This window comes from Coregonus clupeaformis, unplaced genomic scaffold (genome assembly GCF_020615455.1).
Source record: "Coregonus clupeaformis isolate EN_2021a unplaced genomic scaffold, ASM2061545v1 scaf0696, whole genome shotgun sequence".
Lineage (NCBI taxonomy): Eukaryota > Metazoa > Chordata > Actinopteri > Salmoniformes > Salmonidae > Coregonus > Coregonus clupeaformis.
The window spans coordinates 106,922-132,168 of NW_025534151.1; the positions used below are offsets into that span (position 1 = coordinate 106,922).

Here is a 25,247-nt window from a genome sequence, read left to right on the forward strand (position 1 = left end):
AAATGTATGCACTCACTAACTGTAAGTCGCTCTGGATAAGAGCGTCTGCTAAATGACTAAAATGTAAATGTAAAAATGTAATGGTTTGATACCATTCCATTTACTCCGTTCCAGATATTATTATGAGCCGTCCTCCCCTCAGCAGCCTACCCTGATGTACTGTACCATGCATTTTGCTCTTCATGCTGGTGGTACCTTATTGGCTCAGACAGTTTCTTCTTGATTGCTATAAGGTCTAAGGTCAAGGATAAAGAGCATATGTGCAGTGCATCAGTGATGGTTTAATACCCGTGCTGCAAAGCACAGCCAGTGGTACTAAGACAAGTAAACACAGGGATAGCTTCAGATTACCACCCAGGTAGAACTATCATTTTTATTTTCTACTGACACTGAATAGCCAATTGTGTGGCTGGGTTCAGTCTGTAAAGGAATAGTCTAATATGCATTTTCTATATGGTTGCTACAGCAGTTTAATTTCCTATCTTATGTGTGCTATGGATGGCTCTGAGGAATTGATGAGCCATTAGTCAAGGAAATCCTAGAATTTGGGCAGCAACAGCACTAGGTCTTTTGGTAATTTTGAAAATGAAAAAAAACAAATGTTCCGGGAGGGTCCTCTTCAGACAGACAACTCTCCCAACAAATCATGAGGCACACATAGAATGTTTGCAGCAAAACCTTTGCAGTGGTTTATGGTTGGGCAACATGCGGATAAGGCAGTGACATAAGAAAGTCGGATGTCCCAACTCCGCCCTTTCCTCTATGCCAAACTGACGCTGCTACACTGGGACACTGGTACATTGTGGGAGGCAACTCGTATGTCTAAAGACTAATGAGTTATTCTAGGCACAATGTAAAGGCACAGATCAAGCACATGCAGCTCGTCTGGTTGTGACGGTGCGACTTGGGTTTGCCAGCTTCGTTCTCTTTCGTCTGAAGACCTCTAACATCTTGCCACCCTTTTCTTGTCACGGCGCAGCTCTATAGCAGTAATTATATCATCAGTCTATGTATTTATGACATTGTAGTGTGCAACTCAGTTTACAAACAGTTGGTTAGGAGGTTGTTTTTGAGTTGTTATTACAATACAATATAACTAAACTAATGCACCAAGTTATCCCATTTTCACTGTATAATCAATCAAATGTATGTTAATTTTATACACAAAAGTATAAATGTTAATCGGACCACAGACAGTATATATGATGCATATTAGGTGGTGGGCCGTAGCAAGCTATCTGCATTAGTTTTCCCGAGATGATCGATCTATGTTGAGGGAGGAGCTGTTTTTTTTAAATATATTGTGCATATTTATTTATTCTGAACATATTTCTGTTTGTTGACAATGTCAGTTCTCGCAAAATAATTCTAAAAACTTACTTTTATGTTGGTCCGTGCTATCCTGGACCCTTGGGACGTCACAACCCCATTGAAGTTTAAATGTAAAATGGTTAGGGTGTATGGTAGGACGTCCCAAAGATTCCGGATAGCGTTGACCCTTCTATGTTCGCTAGTTGGACAGGCAAACGTCGCCGAGTACTAAACTGTAAACTAATCAAACGTGTGTAATATCCATCGTACTATCTCTGCTGATCACATCACGTTATCTGTACCTAAGGTTGTAGACAGCTGGTGACAGCGCGAGAGAGATCTCCATCTGACAAACTGCTATCAGGTAGTCTTTTTTTTCTTCTAACGATTTAGTTATAGAAACGTGTTACCATCAATGCAAGCTGTAAAACTACTCCCAATTTAGAACGCAGCAACCTTAGTAATGTATCTAACTTACTGGTTAGCTAGTTACAAGAAGTAAATAGGGGGAAAAAGCACAGTCAGCCAATTAATTGTGCAAGTTCTCCCACTTAAAAAGATGGAGAGGGCCTGTAAATTTCATCATAGGTACACGTCAACTATGACAGACAAAATGAGATTTTTTCAGAAAATCATATTGTAGGATTTTTTTATTAATTTATTTTGCAAATTATGGTGGAAAATAAGTACTTGGTCAATAACAAAAGTTTCTCAATAATTTGTTATATACCTGCTGTTGGCAATGAAATAAACTTTGTGTAAGTTTCGTTACACACTGTTGCTGGTGGTTTGGCCCATTTATGCAGATTCTCTAGAGCAGGATGTTTACCAGTGGGCAACACAGACTTTCAACTCCCTCCAAAGATTTTCTATGGGGTTGAGATTGGAGACTGGCTAGGCTACTCCAGGACCTTTTGGCATGGTTAGGTTACTTCTGCTTCCCGGGCGGTGTGTTTGGGATCATTGCTGGAAAGACTCCAGCCAATGCGTTTCATCTTCAATGCCCTTGCTGATGGAAGGAGGTTTTCACACAATTACGATAATGGCCCCATTCATTCTTTCCTTTACACGGATAACCGGTCCCTTTGCAGTGGTAATTGAGCCCCAAGCATGATGTTTCCACCCCCATGCTTCACAGTAGGTATGGTGTTTTTTGGATGCAACTCAGCATTCTTTGACCTCCAAACACGACGAGCTGAGTTTTTGCCAAAAAGTATATTTTGGTTTATTGACCATAAGGACATTCTCCCAATCCTCTTCTGGATCATCCAAATGCACTCTAGCAAACTTCAGATGGGCCTGGAATGTACTGGCTTGAACAGGGGGACACGCCTGGCACTGCAGGATTTGAGTCTCAAGGCATAGTGTGCCATTGATGGTAGGCGTCGTTACTTTGGTCCAGCTCTCTGCAGGTATTCACTAGGTCCCCGGGGTGGAATTTTGCTCACTGGGTTCTTGTGGATCATTTTGATTCACGGGTGAGATTTTGCGTGAAGCCTCAGATCGAGGGAGATTATCAGTGGTCTTGTATGTTTCATTTTCTAATAATTGTTCTACAGTTGATTTCTTCAAACCAAGCTGCTTTACTCTATTGCAGATTCAGTTTTCCAGCCTGGTGCAGGTCTACAATTTTGTTTCTGGTGTCTTTGACAGCGCTGTGGTTTGGGCCATAGTGGAGTTTGGAGTGTGACTGTTTGAGGTTGTGGAAGGTGTTTTATATGATAACAAGTTAACAGGTACATTAATACAGGTAACGAGTGGAGGACAGAGGAGAATTTCAAAGAAGAAGTTAAGGTTGTGAGAGCCAGAAATCTTGCTTGTTTGTATAGGTGACCAAATACTTATTTTCCTACCATAATTTGGTAAATAAAATGAAAATCCAACAATGTGATTTTGATTTTTTCTCTCAATTTGTCTGTGGTAGTTGACGGTAACTATGATGAAAATTACAGGCCTCTCTCATCTTTTTTATGGGAGAACTTGCACAATTGTTGGCTGACTAAATACTTTTTCCCCATCAGGGTGTTGCTAGCAGGAGAATATAGATGGGTTAAATGTATGGAAGACACATTTGAAGTTGAATGATTAGTTGTATAACTGACTAGATCCCCCCATTACTAGTAGCATGTATTTGGGGATAAGGAGCGTTTAAGTATCGTATTACAATGTAATTTAAGATTAAAAAGTATTGGACAAAGAAAATAAGGCAGGACTTATCAATTTCTATTTACTGACAAAAAGAAAAATGAACATATCCTGTAATAGTTGGAGTAGGATGATTGAAAGAGCACCTGCCTCAGACTGTCAAGGATGTCCTTGCCCTCGAGAGATCAACCAAGTGCAGCATGGACTGGATTCACTCACCCGTGAGGAGAACCATCCTACCGAGTTGAACTAGCCCCTCTGTCACAATTTGTGACATTAGGAACACGTGCATTTGCCTGTTGTCTTTTCATTGTGGATTGACATGGATTGAGTTGAATAACAGCACTGCAGATGCACGTGTAGTGACCATTCATTACGTCACTACATTTGTCTCCCATGATCCCATTTACCAAGTCCTGCAGTTTGAAACTAAACTCCTGCCGGACACTATTTAGACATTGGGACTACATATGCTTTTGCCTGTTACACAGTCCAGTGTGCATTTTAGAGTTGAAGAACACCAACTACAGATACAAGTAGTGTGTTTTAGATTGAAATATAATTAATGTAGTTTGAACAGGTGACAAACCAGATTATTTTATCATTTGAGCATGCAGTGGTGAGAATTATATATACGGGCATAGATGGTAAAGTTCTCTGCTTCTGGACCACAAAAGCTTTAGATTGCATTCTGCTAAGGCACTGGCTCTCTCTCACATGGGCTACATTGGGATCCTTTCACATGCCCATGGGGCCTGGGCATACAAATGATCCAAGAGAGAAGGGGGAATATAAGCAAGCGATTGATTACATGCCTACAGTCTCCATCTGAGGCCCAAAGCGGGCATTTAGTTATAGTAAAGCTCTATTTATGGCCCTACAGTAACATTGTAAGATTGTGCACTCCATGGCACTTGATATACATTGATTGGTAGGTTACACTATATTTAGATATTTCAAATACTGCCTGAGACATCTTTGCTATTTGTTCGATCAGCCCAATGGTGAAACACATTGTGATGGAGTTTCTGTGCTAATGTACAGTATATGCATGATGTGCTACATTACAGGAAAATATGTCTAACTCAGTATAGTTAGTAGAATAATGTAATGGATTGGCAAGATTTTGACACTGGTGGCCAACTTTTAGAAGGTTAGTAGGAAAGTTAATCATTTAAAACATAAAATATAACATTACTGGAATATTTAGTATTGGAAACTCAACTATAATTTCCCAGACTGCTTTTTCTATAATCCTACAGACTTCTTTATCATCTTCCATACTCAATTCAATGCATCCAACATTTTGCATGCTCGAATTTTTACAGCATTGGGCAGCTAAGCTATTTGAGAACTAATCTGGATTTAGAAATCAAACTGGTTATCGTATTGCAGAGCACATTGTACAACTGTTTTTAGAGAAGATATTGCAAGGTATTATATGTGTAGGTATGCCTTATGTATTGGTTAATATGCATGATATGCAGTTGTCATTTTTAAACTCAAATATGAAAATCCTCCATCTACATGCTTTATTTGGGTTTTACGCACAGTATATGATTGTATGTTTTTTTACCCTGCAGCAAGTTACTTGAAATGAGACAATCATGCTAAAACAGACAGAGATAGCTAACGAAACACTAGCTTCCTGAGCAGGCACATTGACGTTTACAATATTTAGTTGGCCCGTAGCTAGTCAAATGAAACATTGGCTAGCTTTCAATAAATTGTCTAAAAGGTAAACGAAGCATATGAACAAGACCATTCATATTGCATGGCATATTTAAGGAACTCGAAAACGGATATTTATCTTATTTTAGTTTTGGGAGCTAACGTTAGTTAGTTTAACACAATTAGCTAGAGTTTAGGGATAGGGGGATAAAAACAAATAAATCTATTATTTGATGAAACCGAATTTGGCCTTTAATGCTCATACATGGGAAAATAGATAATAAAATAATAAAAGGAAGTGTTGGTGGGTGGACATGATAGATCTAGTGATGTGGACACGAGGAAGGAAGTTGTGCCTCCCACTACAGCCTCATCGATGTGAATGGGGGGGTGCCGGCCATCCGTTTTGTAGTCATAGTTGTTTGTGATGAGGGGAGAGGGGTTTGGCACCACACTGCCAGGTCTTGACCTCATCCCTATAGAGTATCATCGCTGCCGATCAGGTTACAACGTCATGGTTGTCATCGCCAGCAAACTTTAATGATGGTGTTGGAGCGCGGCGCTGCCAACGAAGTATGGGTGAATGTGGGAGAGGATGGATAAGACAACCCGAGGGGCACCGGTTGAGGGTCAGCGCATGGGGATGTGTTGTTGGATTATCCTCGCTACCTGGGGCACTGTCAGGAAGTCAACATCCAGTTGCAAGAGGGGAGGAGTTCAGTCCCAGGGTCCTTAGCTTAGTGATGAGCTTGGCTGGCAACTATGGGTGTTGAACGTGAGCTGTAGTAATGAACAGCATTTAATAGTTACTTGTCCAGGTGGAAGAGGGTAGTGTGGAGTGAATAGGAGATTGTGAATCTGTGGATCTGTTGGGGGGTATGCGATAGGGTGTTGGGATGATGGTGTTGATGTGAGCTATGACAGCCTTCCCAAAGCATTTCATGGCTACAGATGGGAGTGCTAAGGATAGTATTTAGACAGTTTAACTTGGCATTTTTGGGCACAGTGTGGACCATGGTGGTCTGCTTGAAACATGAGGTGATTACAGTGACAGTCAGAAGGTTGACAATGTAGGAAGACCCTGCTGCCGGTCAGAGCAGAGCTTGACCGGTAATGGCTGCGGCTTGAGAAAACTAGTTTAGACATGGGATGGAGAATGATCACAATTTGTCTGGAACAGTTGGTGTTTCTCATGCATGGGTCAGAGGTCGCTCGCCTCGGAGCCGAAGATTTAGCTCGCCTGTAGGCTCGCCAAGACCACTGGGCAGCTCGGGTGAAATCTGTGATAGTAAGCTGCCACATCCGACAAGCGGTCAGAGCTATGGGAGATTGTCTGTATTGACACTTTGCCGTTTCATGGTTATGGAGGTGAGGGGATTTTTATAGGGGATTAGTGTCAGATCCTTGAAAGTGGCAGAAACTTATCAGTGCAAGTTGCGAATCATGGGAATAATTATTATGGGGGAGTTTTGCGCCGATGCACTTATTAATGAAGCGGTGATAGATGTGGTAAACTCTCAATGCCATGGATGAATCCCGGAAAACATGGTTCCAGTCTGTGCTAGCGAAACAGTGGTTCTTAGACACGCTTATCAGAACGATTGAGCTATACTGGTATATATAGTTGTAGGAGGGATAGAGTTATGGTTGATTTGGCAAATGGAGGGCGAGGGAGAGCTTGCTTGTATGCGTTTCTGTGTGTGGAGTAAAGGTGATCTAGAGTTTTTTTGCCTCTAGTTGCACAGATATGGTGAAATTAGGGTGTAAAAACGGATTTCAGTTTTCCTGCATTCAAATCAACTGTCACTCAGGGGCGAGATGGATGAGCATTTTCGTTTGCTTAGTAGCGTGTCTTATAGTGCCAGCATCGTTTTGTGGTGGTAAATAGACAATGAAACCGGAGACCCATGGGCGCACAATTGCCCAGTGCCACCAGGGTAGGGAGGGAATGGCCGGCAGGGGATGTAGCTTAGTTGGTAGAGCATGGAGCGCTGCAACGCCAGGGTTGGGGTGATTTATGGGGGGAAGCACAGTATGAATTAAAAATAAAATTATGTATGCACTCACTAACTGTAAGTCGCTTCTGGATAAGAGCATTACAAATGACTAAAATGTAATGTAAATGTATATGGCTCTACAGCTTATCATGAGGTATTTAACTCCTTAATATTAGAGATCGCTGTACTCAGCTACAGTAAAAGAACACACTTCCCCCTTGAGTTTGCTACTTCAGACGCTGTCAGCTAGTTTGCAGTCTGCCGATATAGAAAAAACATCCAGATGTATATTGATCCATGCCTTGTTCTGCCACCACTCTGAGAAACAGGTCCCGTGATAGGTTAGTCTGAACAAGGTTGAAAATGAGGGCAAAACACTTTTACTGAAACGCGATTAAGTGAATTGGCCTGTAAAATAATAAATAAATAAAAATAATTAACTCAACGGAGCTCGCTCTAGTTTGTTCTCCAGATTGCACGCTCGCCAATAGAATGGAGGGTAGAGGCGGTTATGTATTAGCCAACATAGTTTTGTATTGTGGGTGCCTGCACGTGGCTTTAGATAAATTTTTTTATTTTACAAGTCTAGGATTAGGGCTGGTTCGGTGAGAGTGTATGTTCATGCGTCTCTGACCGAAGAAGGAGAAATCTTTATCAAATCGAGGTTAGTGATATCGCTGTTTGATGTCAGAAGCTCTTTTGGTATAGGAAACAGGCGATGAAACATTATGATAGGAAAAAAAACCCTGCATGAATTGGTCAGGAGCCAATAAAATGGAGCTATCATTGCAGGCATTCGGATCCCTCATGACCTAGGTTGGATATGACTCAACATTGTCAGCCAGTGAGGGATCAGCTAATGAAGTTGGCCACCGAGAGAGCCTCTATCATTGTTTATAGTTGAAATGTATTTTTTCTGAGAATAAAAAGAATTGACAAATACATTTTAAAGTAATTATAAGAATATTTCATTGTCATATAAAAACAAAATCTGCTCCCCCCTCTCGACGTAGATCGATTAACTTCACTGTTTTAGGGTGTTGGACGCAGTCCACGCCACCTAATGTATTGATAAAGTTGAAATATGGATATTTCAAAATCTGATTGGATACATCACCGTCAATCAATTGTGATTGTCGGAATAGAAACGTGAAAGAAAGGCATATGAATTATTCACACCGATAGTGTGGGTTAATATGTATGTGGTATAATGGAAGAAGCCTTGCTAGACTGCGGGTGGTGTTTTCGCCTTGACGAAGAAAGGGCGCAAAGGCGGGCTGCTGGTTTCTGTATTCCGAGAAAAATGGACAGCCAGGGAAGGAAAGGTTTGTGACAATGGGACGGGGTAAGCTTACAAACCGTGACGGTTTATCGTCAAATTATGAGCGTTCCGGGCGTTGTGCTGTAGCATTTTGGCAGAGGAGAATGGGGAGGAACAGGAAGTAGCTCGTTTCATTGCTAGCTATAGCACGGTTGGGTGTGTAGTAAAGGAATTTGTTGTAGCTTGTAATTAGTATGATTCATTGGGGTGGAGCATCTGTCAATTAGAGGTGGAAATTACACCGGTGGTGGAATGTTTAGTGTAATGATTTATAGAATGTGAATCAGTAGCATAATATTGATTGTGCAGCTGTGGCTGCTGTGTGAATTGCGAACTCGAATCGTCTGGAGCTGGAGTTAGGCGGTTGGGCTGAGCAAGCTAATAGCTAGTATCTGAACGTTACAAATCACTTAAATCTCAGTTCTTGCCACATTTAGCTACATCAACTATTTCTTCATCAGACATCATTACCTGCATTTCCATCCCTTGTTTCAATTTGATTGTTAGCTCAAACTCAACAAGATAAGGGTTTCTGTAAGAACTTGACAGCATCATGTAAAATGAATTGGGAAGGAAAAGAGGGTGTTGTTTTATTAGTAATCAAATGTTTAGATCAGTGTGTTACAAAGAATGATGATCAGCATATGTAGCCTGCCCTCAACGAAACCAAATTGTAGATTATATGCTAATGTTGATGTTGGTTGGAATGAGGATTTGTGCATTATAGTTTTATAAACTAGGCAGCAACAAACAAGTATTACAATTAAAGTATTGCTAAGTGTGAACTGCTGAACAAGGCAAGTTAAACCAACTAAATTTGTCTGAGTAGTAGATAATGATGCTTATTTTGTACAGTGAGGGAAGTCAGGAAAACCATTCTTCACATGTAAGGAGTTATCAGATCTATTGCAACTCTCTTGTAAAATATGTTTGTAAACATGAGTATCGGGCTGAAATTGACAAAATGGTTACTAAAGTTTTAATTTCCACCATTTTACCTTTAAATACTATCATTATTAGCAGTCATTCAGTGGTTAGCTGAATCAGTCTCTCTCCAGCTACCTACCACAAATAAACGTATGCTGCTTACAGCCTTTGTTACACACTTCAAATAAAAACAGCTCTGATAGCTATTATAGCTCGGGAGTGTAAATGGGAACGCTGGACACTGTAGACTACCTTCATGCCTTAATTCCCCTTCCTCTCTGAGCTGATAATGCCATGTCTACTTGATGATGCATGTTATACACTTATTTATTCTTATTATTTGAAGGTTGAGAATGATGAAGATCTACTTTATAATGTTCGGAAAGTATTAGACCCCTTAACTTTTTCCACATTTTGTTACATTACAGCCTTATCTCTAAAATTAAAAAATTATCAGCAATCTATGACAATACCCCATAATCACAAAGCAACATGTTTTGTAATTTTGCAAATGTATTAATAATGGAAACTGAAATACTCTTATTTGTAAAATTACCTTGCTATGAGGACTCAAAATTGAGTTATGAGGTGCATCCTGTTTACAATGATCACCTCTTGATGATGTTTTAAATGATTGTAGAAACATTGGGAAAATTCAATTGATTGGACATGATTTGGAAAGGCACACACCTGTCCATATAAGGTCCCACAGTAATAACAGTGCATGTCAGAGGTTGCTAAAACCAAGCCATGAGGTTGATGAATTGTTGTAGAGGTGCGAAGACAGGATTGAATGTGAGGCACATATCTGGGAAAGGGTACAAATGTTGCAGCATTGTGGATATATTTTAAATGGAAGAAGATTGCTCAGTTTGACCACCCGGAGAAGGGCCTGGTCAGGGAGGTGACCAAGAACCTAATGGTCACTCTTGACAGAGCTCTAGAGATCCTGTGGAGATGGGAGAACCTCTTCAGAAGGACAACCATTCGAGCACTCACTAATCAGGCCTTTATGTTGAGTGGTGCGAGGAACCAATCCTCAGTAAAAGGCACATGACAGCCCGCTGGAGCTTTGCCAAAAGGCACCAATAGGTCATACATGAGAAACAAGATTCTCTGGTCTGATGAAACCACGATTGAACCTTCTTTGGCCTGGAATGCCAAGCGTCACGTCTGGAGGAAAATCTGGCACCATCCCCTGCACAGGTGAAGCGGCGTGGTGGTGGTGGTAGCATCAGTGCTCCTGAGTGGAGCAGTGGCTCAACACCTGTGCATGGCAAAGCTAACTGTGCCACTAGAGATCCTGGGCCGAATCCAGGCCTTTGCCTGTAGGGCCGCGACCGGGAGACCTGCTATGGGCGGCACAAACATCTGGCCCAGGGTAAGGGAAAGCAGGGATGAAGTTGATAGAGCATGGTGTTTGTAACGCCAGGTTGTGGGTGATCACCAGTATAAAAAATATGTATAATGTGGGGATAAGAGCGTTGACAAATGACTTAAATGTAAATGTAAATGGGATGTTTTTCAGCTGGTAGGGACTGGGAGACTAGTCAGGATTGAGGCAAAGATGAACGGAGTAAAGTACAGAGAGATCCTTGATGTTCAGGAGCACTCAGGACTCAGATCAAGAAGGCTCACTCTTCAACAGGACAACAACCCAAGCACACAGCAAAGACAGCGCAGGAGTGGAGCCTTGGGACAAGTCCCTGAATGGTTTTGAGTGGCTAGCCAGAGCTCCGGACTTCAACCCTTAATCGAACATCTCTGAGAGAGACTCTGAAAATAAAGCAGTGAGGCAACGTTCATCCAACCTGACAGAGCTTGAGAGGATCTGCAGAGAAGAAATGGGAGAAACTCCCCAAAAAGTGGAAGCGATACCCAAGAAGACTTGAGGTGTAATCACTGCTAAAGGTGCTTGAACAAAGTACTGAGTAGAGGGTTGAATATTATGTAAATGTGATATTTTAATATATATATATATATATATATGGTTTTTAAATTAGCAAACATTTCTGAAAAACGTGTTTTTGCTTTGTCATTATGGGGATTGTGTGTAGGATTAGAGGGGGAAAACAATTTAATCAATTTTGGAATAAGGTGTAACTTAACAAAATGGAAAAGTAAGGGGAGGACTGTGAAGTGTAATGTAACGTAGGTGAAAGAAGGAAGATTATGTAATGAATATTAAAAAGAAATCTAAGGGATTTTAAACATACATAGAAAAGTATTATGATAAGGCAGGATTTTGAAGTAAACCCAGTACAACTCTAACAGGTTTGAAATGAAATTTACATAGGTTTTCTAATAATCCAAGCTGAGTGGTAATCAGTAGTGATTGTGTGGGTACACTGCGTAACTTCTCGTAACCCCCCTGAGAGTGTTCACAAACAAAGTAGGGTGGAGTTGTCCCTAGATGCTGGTTTTGTTTTTTGCATTTCACTAATGGTTAGGGATTTGGGAGGGCAAGCTGATCCTAGATCTGATCAGAACAAAAACCAAGTGGATCAAAGTACAGAAGGGTGGGAAGGAAGGATTATTATTATCGATCAGGCTAGGTTATGTAGAGTTATTGGGCTAAAAGGTTTTTTTTAATGGAGTTGGGCTAACTACTTTGATCAGATTTCTAGTATTTGGCTATAGGTTATTATTGATCCCCTTCATTAGTTTTGTATTTCTGTGTGTATGATCAACTGCATAATGTTTGTACTGACCCTGCCTTTGTTCCTTTATTCTTAGTTTGTGAACAAAGCGGCTATGCAGTCAATTCGTAGAGCATATTTTCCCTGCGTTGGTTGGCAGGCCAATTATTCGTTACATGCTAAAGGGAAACATTGAGATCAAGGTAATCCTACTGATTACTACAGGGAGTGTTAGATCCGTTTGATATTAGATAAAAACATGTATTTTATTAATTAATAAAGAAAGTGGTAATAACCCGTTTTGAAAGGTCATATAAATATTGCATATTTTTTTTTAACAGAACAAACTTGAATTTTAGTCAACAGTATTAGTATGGTGTGTTGAGTGAATAAGAATAATGTAATATGGGTCTGTTTTGTTATTTGTACTCTATCATCTGGGGAAAGGGGGATACTAGTAGTTGTATAATTTAATTATTAACCAAAATGTGTTTCTGGCTTTTACCCCTGAATCAGAGAGGTGGTGGGGCTGCTTGATCGACGCACATCGGGGGTGGGTTGGGTGGGTGTTAACTGCCTTGCCCAAGGGTCGTAACAGCATTTTTTTCCCACCTTGCCTAGGGATTAAACCAGCGACCTTTTGGTTAAGGGGCTAACAGTTCTTAACTTTCGCTAGGCAATTTCTAATAGCGCTCATGAATAGGACATTTTCTTTTTTGTGGAGATTTAGGAAGTTCTGGAAATGACTGCAATGATTGTGGAGTAGATTATGGTTCTAAGGTTTTCTTTTTCAGAAGAAACTACATGGAGAATGGTGCACATTTCTTGATTTACACTACTTTATGTTAGATTACATTTTGCTTAGTCCCTCCACTGAGAATCCTGTTTGAGCAATTTTCCTGACACTTATCCTGGACAAGGAAGCTTATTTTAATGGAGATTCTCATATTATGACTATGCTTTAGTCTAGGCCTAAATCTGTGTTTTGGAAACAGCCCTTTGAGTTTAGTTTCGTAGGTATTTGAGAGTTTAAAAATGATTTCATGAGGGGAAATCAACAATCTAACACATGGTCCTATGGGAAACGAGGAAACCTACCATGGCTGGCTAAGTCCAATGCAATTATAGTGCACTACTTGAACCCTATGGGCCTGATCAAAAGTAGGCACTGCATAGGGAATAGGGTGCCATTTGGGACACAGCACATGATTTGTTGATTTAGTTAGATGTGTGCACTTAGTCTGTTATCAGGGGTTCTACATAAAATCCCATGATAACATTGCAGCATTATATGAGCGGATGGGTGGGCGTCGTGGCAATGGTTTTTGAAGGACACTCTGATTCACCTCTGACCTTGGCCTCCTCTGTCCCCCTCTCTCTCTGTTCTTATCTTCTGACCCTCTGCTCCTCATCCCTCTCTTCCTCCCACCTCCCCCCCTTTCTCTCCTGTTGGAGGTAGAATAACAGAAAAGATGGTAAGTGTGTATGTTTGCAGATTCATGGGCCCCTGCTGTCTGCGTGACACAGAGGAATGTCTGCGCTGTCATGGTAGCTAGTGGTTGTTTTCGTTTGAGAGATATGTAATTGTTGACCTCTCATTCCCCCTCACTACTCTTTCCATGTGATGAAATGGTGTTGAAGTGTTTCCTTTTAAAATCAACACGTTAAATACAGTGGTTGGAAAAACAAAGACAGACATTCATGTCTTGAGTACAGACAAGCAGCTGCAGGTGAAGGAAACCGGATATATGTTAGCAGAGGAAATAGAGAAGGGGAAATATGTCTGCTTGGCTAAAAGTTAAAATAAACCAAGCTTGCTCCTCATAGCATAAGAAATCATCAATTGAGCATGAGTTTTCAAATGTGCTCTTCGCCAACATGAATGACCTGTTTGTTTGGTGAGAAGAAAGCTAGACTATTCTGAGTTTTGGGTTCCTATACTGTCAAGTTATAGACATTTTAATAGGATTTGCCCAATTAACCAAAAGGATTCCATTTTACTAACAGTGTGTCTGACTGCATGGCTGGAATCTCTATCTAATGTATCCTTCACTACTCGCTGCGAGCAATGCGAGGAGCAGATTGAAGTGATCAAAAGAAGTGGCAGAATGACTAGATGTTGACTACAACTAGATAAGTGATGCTTGGAATTGTTTAACCTTTGGCCAACACCTCCCTTGGTTTGGTGGCATGCACATTTCCTCATTTTAGGAAGTTTTTAGGGGTTGGTAGTGTATTTTAAGATGCGTGATGTCTTTTGTGAATTGTTATTCAACCCAGATCTATCAGCCTCCTTTGTGTTGCGTGGTAGGTCGCACTGACAGTAGTTGTTGCTGTGGTAATCAATGACTCTGGATGGAGGACAATGCAACGCCTCTATGCAGTAATATTCAACGGCCAATGCACTATTACCCCAAAACGGGTGTTATTTAAAAGTACGACCTGGTTTTGATTGATAAAGGATTTATCCAGACCTGAGGGGGGGATGAGGCGAGCGAAGTGCGCATGCTGGAGGTGAACTACCATGGAGAACGGCATCGGAGGAACTGGGATGACAGAAGGCACTGGGACTACACCTTTGGTCCCGGAAAGCTCAAACATCGACTTCGCGCAACTGCAAGATCCTGCTCACCGAAAGCCGCCATGAACCTAAATCCAAGAACCGCGAGAAGAATTGAGGTGCGTATAATTTTTAAAGGGTGTTTTGTAACTCCACAACTACCAAATCGTTTTCAGAGGACAGAACATGCTTTAGTTGAAGTGTGTGGTATTCTGGAGGAGATTCCTGTAAGGCCTTTTATAAGGCCTTTTAAATGATTATCAGTCAAGTAACAGTGGACGCTCTGTGCTGAGGAGACACCTTCGAAGCGCTCCCGCTAAGGAGGTTTATCTTGAGAGTGAAGCAGATGGATAAGTGAGCAGTGCTTGCCTGGAGACCTGGGTTAACAAGATTTGATAAAATATGAATGATGAGTGTCTGGAGTTACATAGGTGGAGTGAATTTTGGGACTATATTGCTTCCATTGCTATCGCAAGGGTCAATCAACCACAGCTAAAGTATTTGAGAGATTTGTAATAATATTTGAACTCAGGTCTGCTGCCTGGCGTACAGCTGTGGGACAGACAGAGCCACTGTTATTAATGATTCAGGGCTGTCCTTCAGTGGGGTGAGGATAAGTCCTTATCCCCCTTTTCACCCATTTATACTTCAGGTTTATTAACATGGAGGTTTATTCCTTGTGAGGGGAAGAGTGTTAGATGTTGGTTTTTAGAGTGCAAAATGAAAAACAAAGTAATTTGTATAAGTGAAGTTTTTTTTTGGCAGTGACTATAATTCAGTGACATACTTCTCGCACTCCCTACCTTTTTCCAGGTGATGTTGAGAAGTTCTCTTTGGGGTTTATATAGCCATCCAAGCTGTGCCTACACTACTCAAGGTAGGTTTTTAAAACAAAATGAGGAAAGAAGAGTATACCAACTCAGTGGAGAGCACTGGGTACCTGAGATTTCACCAAATCGAATTGCAAGTAAATACTTTTTAGAACACATGAGAAGAACCCGTAATTACTTTTGCTAGTTCTACAGGTATAATAATTATTTTAGGATACATTTTCGTATAGAAATGACCAGGTATTTTATTTTTTTAAATGGTTATTAGTTAGTAGTTAAACTAATAACCTATGAGTTACTTGTTTGTTTCTTTGGGAAACAAATTAAAATAATTTATTTGGAAACAGATAGTTACCAATTATTTTAAGTACATTGTGAAAGTACCATTGACACCACATCCTTCAATATAAATATAGTATCATAAAATAAAGTGCTTCCATTTGTGAAGGATTTGCTTGTATTTATAACATCGAGGTTTTTTGGAAAAATGAACACAGGAGATGAGATGAAACAGGGTGAATGTGTGGGACCCAGTGGCAGGACATTGAAAATGAGAGGAATAGGTAGGGAATGTGTTCCATACTAGACTTTCATTGGCCAGACATTTTGTAGGGATTGTAGCTTTATTGGCCTGTAATTTGTTTGATATTGAACCAATATATTCTGACGGAAAACTCTTGAAATTAAGAAATCGGTATTAACAATTAATAAAAAGCCGTTCAAACAAGTAATGACAGAAATGGTCTATAATGTTGATATGGGCTTTGGAAAATGTGTTTTTTCACTGGCCCATTCTGATGTTGGCACTGGTGTGTTTTTTAGGTTATGGAGGGGTGGTGGTGGATTGGGATGGAGTTACCCACATCTGCGTGACGAAGGCCGCCCACCTGACCCGACGCCTGGACATTGCAGGTATATTTGGGATATCACGCGCTACATCAAGGAACACACGTGACTCTGAGTCTTAAAATGTCTGTCAGAAACGACTTAGCCCCTGAAAGGAGGCTGTGATAGGAGAAGACTGAATAACACACTATGATGGATATTGCACCTTGCCCATTGGAGCTAAAAATACCAATTTTTTCAGATCTACACAAGAGCCAGGGGAACTAACTAGGGGTGATTACTACAGGGCTGATAATTTATTTCCCTCATGAGTATGGGTCTGGATGACTTGCCAGTGGAAAGCAGTGATTAAAACTACACCCTGTTCATTATTACATGTCAAGATTTGTGAGGAGAGATTAGGAAAAGGTGACTATTTTTAAAAAGAGATTCAAAAATGAATTTTGAGTTTGACAACTATGAGATCTCTGCAAAACCAATCAAACCCATCCTTGACCTCTGACCTTTATCCATCGGGTTCAGCTAAGGTTTAATGAGAGGGGCTACGCAACATCGGCGGATGAGACGGGTGGCGTATGATGAAGGAGAAGCTGTGGCATAGAAAAAAGGAGAGGAAGCGGGGGAGACCACGGTTGGTGAGTCCTAACGGTAGTAACAAATATATGCTTGGTGAGTCTAACGGTAGTAATAGCCTTGCACGGTATCATGCTGGCTCGAAGTCTGGCACGGTCAGTAACAGCCTTGGCAGGTCAATACATAGTTAACGGTAGTAATCTTACACGGATCATGCGGTTTGAGTCAACATAGTAACAGTAACGGCCAAGGGTGGAGTCCTACACGAACATTTGACACGGTATCATGCTGGTGAGTCCTACACCGGTCAGTAACAGCTCTTACACGGTCACGTGTGCTGCGATCTACACGAGCCGTAACAGCTTACACGGATGCTGGCTCGTGTCCTACACGGTCAGTAACAGCCTTACACGGTCATCATGCTGGTTTAGTCCTAAGCAGTCAGTAATCGTCTTACACGGTCATCATGCTGGTTGTGTCTACAGGTAGTAACAGCCTTATAAGGTCATCATGCTGGTCGAGTCCTATATCGGCTGCAACAGTCTTACACGGTATCATGCTGGTTCGATATACTTTCAGTTCATGTCTGTTAACTACTCACCACAGTGGAACCTTTGTTTTGTATAGAAGCAATGGAAAGGAAATGTTTTATGGTAAGTTAGGTAGTATAACCCCTGTTTCAATCAAAATATTTCTCCTGTTGTTTTGTGTGAATTGTGAGCAACCCTGCTTTGTCATCTAAACAGCACAATTGAGATCAGTGTTGACTAGTTACTTGGAAAAGTAATATTACTAGATACATTTATAAAAAAGTAAAGATAATGTATAATAACTTGGTGGAAAGTAATGATTATATTAGTAGTTATATTACTTTTGTTACTTTCATGATTTTTTTTTTTTTTTAAATTAATTGTTTGCTTGATGTGAGGGAAGTGGCATACCAAAGATGGGTACTTACTAACTCAGGTTTGAGCACCAGTTTTATTGTGGGCTCTCCTGAGAATGTATATAAAATCTATCATATATACTGTAAGCCAAACATCTGTACAGATTTCCTATCATTTCATTCAAAATATTTTTCAGCGCATGTTATAGAGATGTATAATGTGGCACATTTGTTCAGGACAGGAAAGCCTCTAAGGGCTTTGCTATCACAGAAGTTTAATAAATGGCAAAGATCAGAGGTGCATCCCTCTATATATTTAGCATGACATTTCTCCAAACAGCCTCTCCGTCACGAGAAGTCAAATGAGAAGCAATGAGATGGATCGAACAGGTTTGGTAGAGAATTTGAAAGTAATGCAATGGATTTGACAGTGTAACTGTAATAATATTACCCAATTTGAAAAAGTTAAAAGAAAGTTATAAAAGTAATATGATTATGTAGCATATTTATAATGACACCCAACACTCCACCAGATTCTATTATTAAAGTTTATGGTAAGGGTAATCCCACACTAAGAATAAAAGGATTCATCTGTATTTCTGAGGACCGTTATATGGTAACACTACTTTGTATTAAATGTATATGAGATGATCAGATTATATTTTAGAATGGTAGGAACTATTATTTAGTGTGGGAGGAGCTCTTGAACCAGTGGATGGCCCCAGGTTACTTAGTCAAGTCAACCACGTGCACAGATCCCTGGGCTAACTGAGTTCGATGGCCGGGAGGTGGCAGAACCACTGAACCGCGAGTCCCTGTGATGTAAAGAGGGGAGGATGAATTTTCATATGTGTGGCGTGGCGGCGGGCTACCTCCCTGTTTCCCTGTCCAAGGAGAGGGAAGGAGAAAGAGGACAGAGGATGGAACAAGAGCAGTATCAATGCGTTGAAGAAACAACTCCCCCCATCGGCGTGACATCATTTCTGTGGCCAGACTTCCACACAACGTGTTGACCTGTTTTCTGTTTTGACTCAGACTAAATAGCAAATGGACCTTTATGCTATAGCAGCTCCGCCACGCCCAAAAGGCCGTCTGTCAGCCAGTTAATCTGACCAGAGGGAGAGAGACTCATACTTAACGTTGCCAGTGTCAAACAGTGTTATTGTCATCTCTAGCCTAGCATTGCCTTCCGATTTCCCTTAGCAGCACACCAACATGAAGAAATTTATTGTCCTGTCTTGATGTCAACTAAATGCTTGTGTGAATGTTGTTCCTTCTGTGTCCTTAGCTCCCCTGACGGCAGGTGGATGATAAAGGTGGGAGGGGAGCTTGGGTTGAGGCCCCTGAGGCCTTTTCCAGCCTCACCTAATAAATGTGGAGGGAGTCGGGGTGGCAGAGCTCCTTTCAACACCATCAATGGCAGACATCGACACCAGGTACCGACAGACTCCTCACTTACTAATGATTAGTAACTTCCAATCCCCCCCCCCTTTCCCTTTCACTTCCTCTATCTCCCTTTTGCCATTTCATTAGTTCACGTCTAGTATTAGAGTGGATGCTCTTGGAGCAGTGTGATGGGTGTAGAACTGGGTATAGGCAAAACTCTCAGCAGTGCTATGATGGAATTAGGGCTGTCCCCGAATCAAAAGTTGTTTGGCGACATCAATCCATCAAAATGTTTAAATGTGTAGTTTTTCCATATATAAACACATCCTAATGTTATAACTGTAAACCAACTATACAGTGCATTCGAAAGTATTCAGGATTTGAGAGGCTTGGAGAGGGTTTGCAGAGAAGAATGGGAGAAACTCCCAAATCAGGGGTGCCAAGCTTGTAGCGCCATACCTAAGAAGACTCGAGGCTGTAATCGGCGTGCCAAAGGTGTTTACCAGACTGAGTAAAGTGTTGAGAATACTTATGTAAATGTGATACAATTTCTTTTTTATAGCAAAAATGGCTAAAAACCGTTTTTGATTAGTATTATTGGATATTGCAGGAAGATTGGAGAGAAAACTATTTAATCGATTTTAGAATAAGTAAACGTAATAAAATGTGGAAAGTCAAGTTGAATATTTCGGTCAAATTGTATGCACTCGAGCTTGTCAGATGCTTTAAGTGAACTGTTTGATGAAATAATTAACATAATGACTAGACAGAGTCGAATCGCAACGTTATTTGATTGTGGCTCAGACTCTGCTGCGCTGTGTTAAAAAAAATCCCTAATTTGTTTAGTAAAAACATTCCCTTATTTCCTCAACCCTTGCTCTCGCCACAGCATGACACGATGATTTCCATGCACGTGACCAATAGGGGCCAGACCTATAGCATATCATAATCACATCAATACAGAAACCGAACACGGACAGCAGAATGGAATGCGGAGGACATGACAAAAACTCAAACTGGGAATGTTTATGGTTGCTCAGGAGGTAAAGGGGAAGTCAGATGTGTGGGAATCAATTTGACTAGTTGTGGAAAATACTGGAGATTAAGAAAAATAAGGTAAGGAGCAAGCGCTGCGTGCATATTATATGTGCCAAACAGGTGCTGTTAGATTACAATATCATTTTTCTGACCGTTTTGGAACAATGTTAACAACACTAAATTAATTATAAGCGTACCAGAGAAGCTGTTGTAATGTTTTTTTGTAAAGCCTTTATTACAGCAAAGATTAAAAACAGCATTCATTCCTGAATGCAATTTCTGAAATGGAACGGTTTAGGCCTATTTATTGTTATGCTAATTATTCAATAGTCGCTTTATTTTATTTTAACTAAAATGCTTGATTGCATATCAAATCATGAATGACTCGTATGCTGTGTGATGACATTAACTAATACATTATTGATTGATACAGTAGCCTATATAAGTATTGAAATATAGGCCTAAGTAAGTTACGGTATTAAGACCATCTCTTTGGCCTACAGCTTGATGATGGTTATTCAAGGCTGCTATACTTATGACAATGACATTACTTATTATTATAATGATGATCATAATATTAATAACATTAAGGAGATCAAGGAAAAAGGAGGGTTATTATTATTATTATTATAATAAATACTTTTCTGACAATTTGGAAAGGTGTAAACACTAAATCAATTATAAATAATAGAGGCTGGTCTAATGAAAAAAAAAAAAAATATAAGCCTTTATTACAGCATAGCAAAGATGTAATAACAGCCGAATTTGTGAAATTGTTTATCCGACATGTGGTTGCATGAGGCTTGGTGCTCACAGAATCAGTAGGCTATTAAATAAACACTCAAACAGGCAATAGAAGTAGGATCTGTCTTATTTTTGTAGCGATATATATGGATGATTTATAAAGCCATGCACATTTAACAGTTAGGCTATTGATTATACACCTAATTAAGTTGGTTTCTCTCTCTCCTCACTTTTCTTAGACATGGCAAGTGCTGTTTTCTCATCTCCTAACTCTGCTGCTGCCTCCGCCGCATTGTTCTCAACACCAATATGCTGGGTAACTTTGCTATTATGCAAATAGAAACATGGCCTAGAAAAAGGCGCCAATTCAACAGGCGCACTGATGTGTTTCAGAACCGTGGACAGCGACCACTATCCAACGAGGGAGGAAGTGCATTTGTTATAAAATTATTTTGTATTAGTGTTGCACCATTGTTCTTATGTAATATAAACATATACAATTTCAGTAGCACATGTCTTAGACTGATGGACTGTGCCATCCCCACAGCCTCCACAATGGATCAGTCTACTCAGACAGGCGCGAATCAGACGGGTGTCTCGTACACCATGGTTTATTATTTTTTGCTACTGCTCGACTTAAGAAATCTCGGTTGACCAACAGCCTATCGACCAAACAGTCGACTAAATGGGAGTCGTCTAGATTAATTATCACAATCTTTCTCCATATTGTATTTTTGGCCTTCTATTCTCTACAGCCCTTCTCTTCCCTAAACATCCTCACTTCTCCTCAGGGCTGAATTCTACAAACACATTGTGGCAGAATGTTCTCTCTTCCTCTCTCCATGTCACCATTCTTATTCACCTGAAGTGATTTCTCTCCATTCCTCTTCCTTCCTCCATGTCTTCCTCTCCTTCCTAAACGTCTTCTCCTTCTCTCCACAGGTCTGAGTTCTACAAACACATAGTGCTGTCGGGGGCTCCACCATGTACCCTGGCCTTCCCTCTCGACTGGAGCGGGAGCTCAAGCAGCTCTACCTGGGCGCGTGCTGAAGGGAGACGTGGATAAGCTCTCGGTGAGGAACACACACAGAGTGCCATTTTATAGATTTACTTTTTAAGTAGCATGCTTTAAGTACATGTCATATTTTATTGTTGCTGTTTTTAGTGCCGGTTTTACTGTCCAATGTTTGGCTTTTAACCAGATGGACAACTACTAACGATTTTTACTATCTATTTTCTCACTGCAGTCATTTGATCGGCCACCAGAGGCGGTGTAGCCCTAAATTGAATTTGTGTACACAACCACAAGCAATGTGCTTCTTCAACACAGAGTGAACTATCTTTGTCATGGGACCATGTTTAAATCATGCACTTGACAACGAAATTAAAATATAATGTCTCATTGTTCCTCACTCATTCCTTTACACACTGATTGCTCAATTTGGCAACAATATCCATTTCAGAATTTTCAATGCTGCTGGTTGAGTTCATGGAGACAGCCTTTTACTCTAACCTGTAATTATTAGACGATTTCACACCTATTTTTAGCTAAGGTTGTTAACAGACTAACAGACATTTTTCCTTCTCCTCCCACTCTTCTTCTCTGTCTCTGCCCCTTTCCCTTTTGTCTTCTATTTCTCCTCTGTGCTCTTGCTCTCCTTGTCATACTCTTCCCTCCTCATCTTCTATTCTGGCTCTCCTTCCCCTGCTCGTGTGCAGAAATTCAAGATCCGGATCGAGGACCCCTCGGCGCAAGCACATGGTGTTCCTGGGCGGGGCCGTGGGCCGACATCATGAAGGACAAGGACAACTTCTGGCTGACGAGGAGGAGTACCAGGAGAAGGGGATTCGTGTCCTGGAGAAGCTGGGCGTCACCGTCAGATAAACCCCCTCCAAGATGCACGTGTCTGGGCTAAGTCTGAAATGGCACCCTATTCCCTTAGTGCGTACTTTTGACCAGACCCCATAGGGTGAGTGCACTATCTAGGGATTAAAAGTAGTGCACTATCTAGGGAATGGTGCCATTTGGGGACGCCTTGGCCTTCTCTCCCGCCCTCCTTCTCTGCCCACGTCCTCCACTTGATATCCATCTATCGCTCACCACTTCTTCTTCTCGACGCGATCATCTGTTTTTACCACCTCTGTCCCAGATTTGCTCGACTCACCCTCTCCAAGGGCATGTAGGACGGACGGAAAGGAGGAGGGGACGAATGGGGTTGGGGAGGTGGGAGGAGATGGATGAGGAGCTAACAACGCATCTCCTGGGAATAGTTTCAATCATGTTACCCAACTTATTCGGTCAAAAACACGATCCCAATGATCATTAAGATGAAGTCAATTATTATTAGGGATTCATTTATAGAGGGGGTATCGGATTGGCTGTGTTGTGCGGCACAGGGTACACAAGGGGGCCCCCATCAAAGGCAAGCTGCCCTTTTTTAAATCCACCCCTCCGCCTATCTTAGTCTTTTTGTCCAGTCTTAATCGTCAGGGTGATTGCTTGCTCGCTCTCGAGGCCCTCATAACGAATGGGTACACGCTCTGTTTATCCCTGAGGTTAATTTAAGGTTGTTTTAACGTTGGGAGGAGGTCAGGGGTGATGGTGGGTTAGAGGGCAGGTGGTTTTTTGGGGGCATGTATCTCCTTCTCACAGGGTTCACCTGCCCACTTGTCCGACTCCCATATCCAAACAGTCTGCCATCATGTGATGGTGACAAAAGGAAACGGTTGGCCTTCCCCTCACGATAAAAAAGGCATTTCATTCCACTGATGGCAAAATATTTGCCATTTTATTCAATTCCAATGAGGACTCCTCAGCCTTTTCTTTGAAGTCACATTTTGTGTTCACATTCATTTTGCTGATGCGCTTTCTTTTGGAGGAGAAGAGATTTTGCCTTTTCGTTTTGTTGGACTTGTTATTTGTACGTTTGTGTGTATTTCTTTGCAGTGCATTACTCCCGTGTTTTCTCGTAAAGAGTGAGGATGTGTCGTCCTCATCATGGCTGTTGGACAACACACGAGTCATTCTGTATTTAAGGTCTGGGTTACATTCTGCCCTCAACAACAAGTCTAAGATCTCTATCCCAAGCCTATCCTTAACCATTGTGAGCTAAACAATACATCAGACCTAGGACCAGTTGTTAAGGGCATACTGAACCGTAACCTGTTTAGAGGAAGTCATTCTGAGACCAGTAGGAACTCTCCCTAGTCTCAGCTCCAGTGAAGATTCATTTTGAGGTCAGGGGTTATTGGGGGTGGGGATTTGTTGGGGGGGTGTTGAACATTTGTAATATGAATAAGAATTTGGTTGTCAGTAGACATGGAGACCACATAAAAGCTGGTATTTAAGGTTTTCCTTTTTGGGTTTTCATATGTATATTGGAGGCACTTACACAATATATATGTATAATTTTCTTTTTTGACAAAACGGTCATCCAGTGCCAAGTGCAGTTATTGTAGCTGGATCTTATTTGTTTTCTTTTTTCATTTTCTTTTAGTTTTTTGTTCATAGCATAACTGCCTACCACTGATTTAAATAAAGCAAAGTGATTTATAAATACCTGGTGTTGCTCTGTCTTTGAGATGGACCATGTGGTCGCCATAAATACTTGTGACATTATCGTCGTTGCGGCAGTGATCCTAAATAAGAATGAATTAGAAGACCGATGAATTGCCTCAAAAGAATGAGTTGGTACATTCACGTGTACGGATGCATGAGTATGCTGTGTAACTATGTGGTCATATTTAGAATGAAGGCTGCAGGAAGAAGAATGCGAGTGGCTTCTTGGTGAGTGTATGTCAAATAATTGTATTCGTCACATGTTCTAGACAACAGGTGTAGACACACTGAGAATGCACGGGCCCTTCCCAACAATGCAGAGAGAAAGAAAATAGTAAAACTAATAATAATAAATGCACATGAGTAACAAAGTGGCTATATACACAGGGTACCAGTACTGGGTCCATGTGCAGGGGCACGAGGTCATTCAGGTAGTATGTATATATGACTAGGAATAAAGTGACAGATAATAAACAGTAGCAGCAGTGTATGTGATGAGACCAAGTTAGTGCAAAAAGGGTCAATGCAGATAGTCTGGATAGTTATTTGGTTACCTATTTAATGAACTATTTAGCAGTCTTCTGGCTTGGGGGTAGAACCTGTTCAGGGTCCTGTTGGTTCCAGACTTGCCGTGCGGTAGAACAGAGAACAGTCTTTGGGTGGCTGAAGTCTGACAGTTTTTAGGGCATTCTGATACTGCCTGGTATAGAGGTCCTGGGTGGCAGGGGAGCTCGGCCTGTTCGCACTACCCTCTGTAGCGCCTTGCGGTAAGATGCCAAGCAGTTGCCATACCAAGCGGGGATGCAGCCAGTCA

General features: G+C 41.1%; 1 long non-coding RNA gene and 1 pseudogene across 1 annotated transcript; both read left to right on the plus strand.

Moving 5' to 3' along the window:
* Positions 1 to 777: 777 nt before the first annotated feature.
* Positions 778 to 3,593, plus strand: LOC121532640. The gene is made up of 3 exons (XR_006659018.1): positions 778 to 989; positions 1,619 to 1,675; positions 3,577 to 3,593. It is a non-coding gene; the product is annotated as an uncharacterized LOC121532640 (long non-coding RNA).
* A 10,296-nt stretch (positions 3,594 to 13,889) lies between these two features.
* On the plus strand, positions 13,890 to 22,814 carry LOC123485451 (annotated as a pseudogene).
* Positions 22,815 to 25,247: the final 2,433 nt, after the last annotated feature.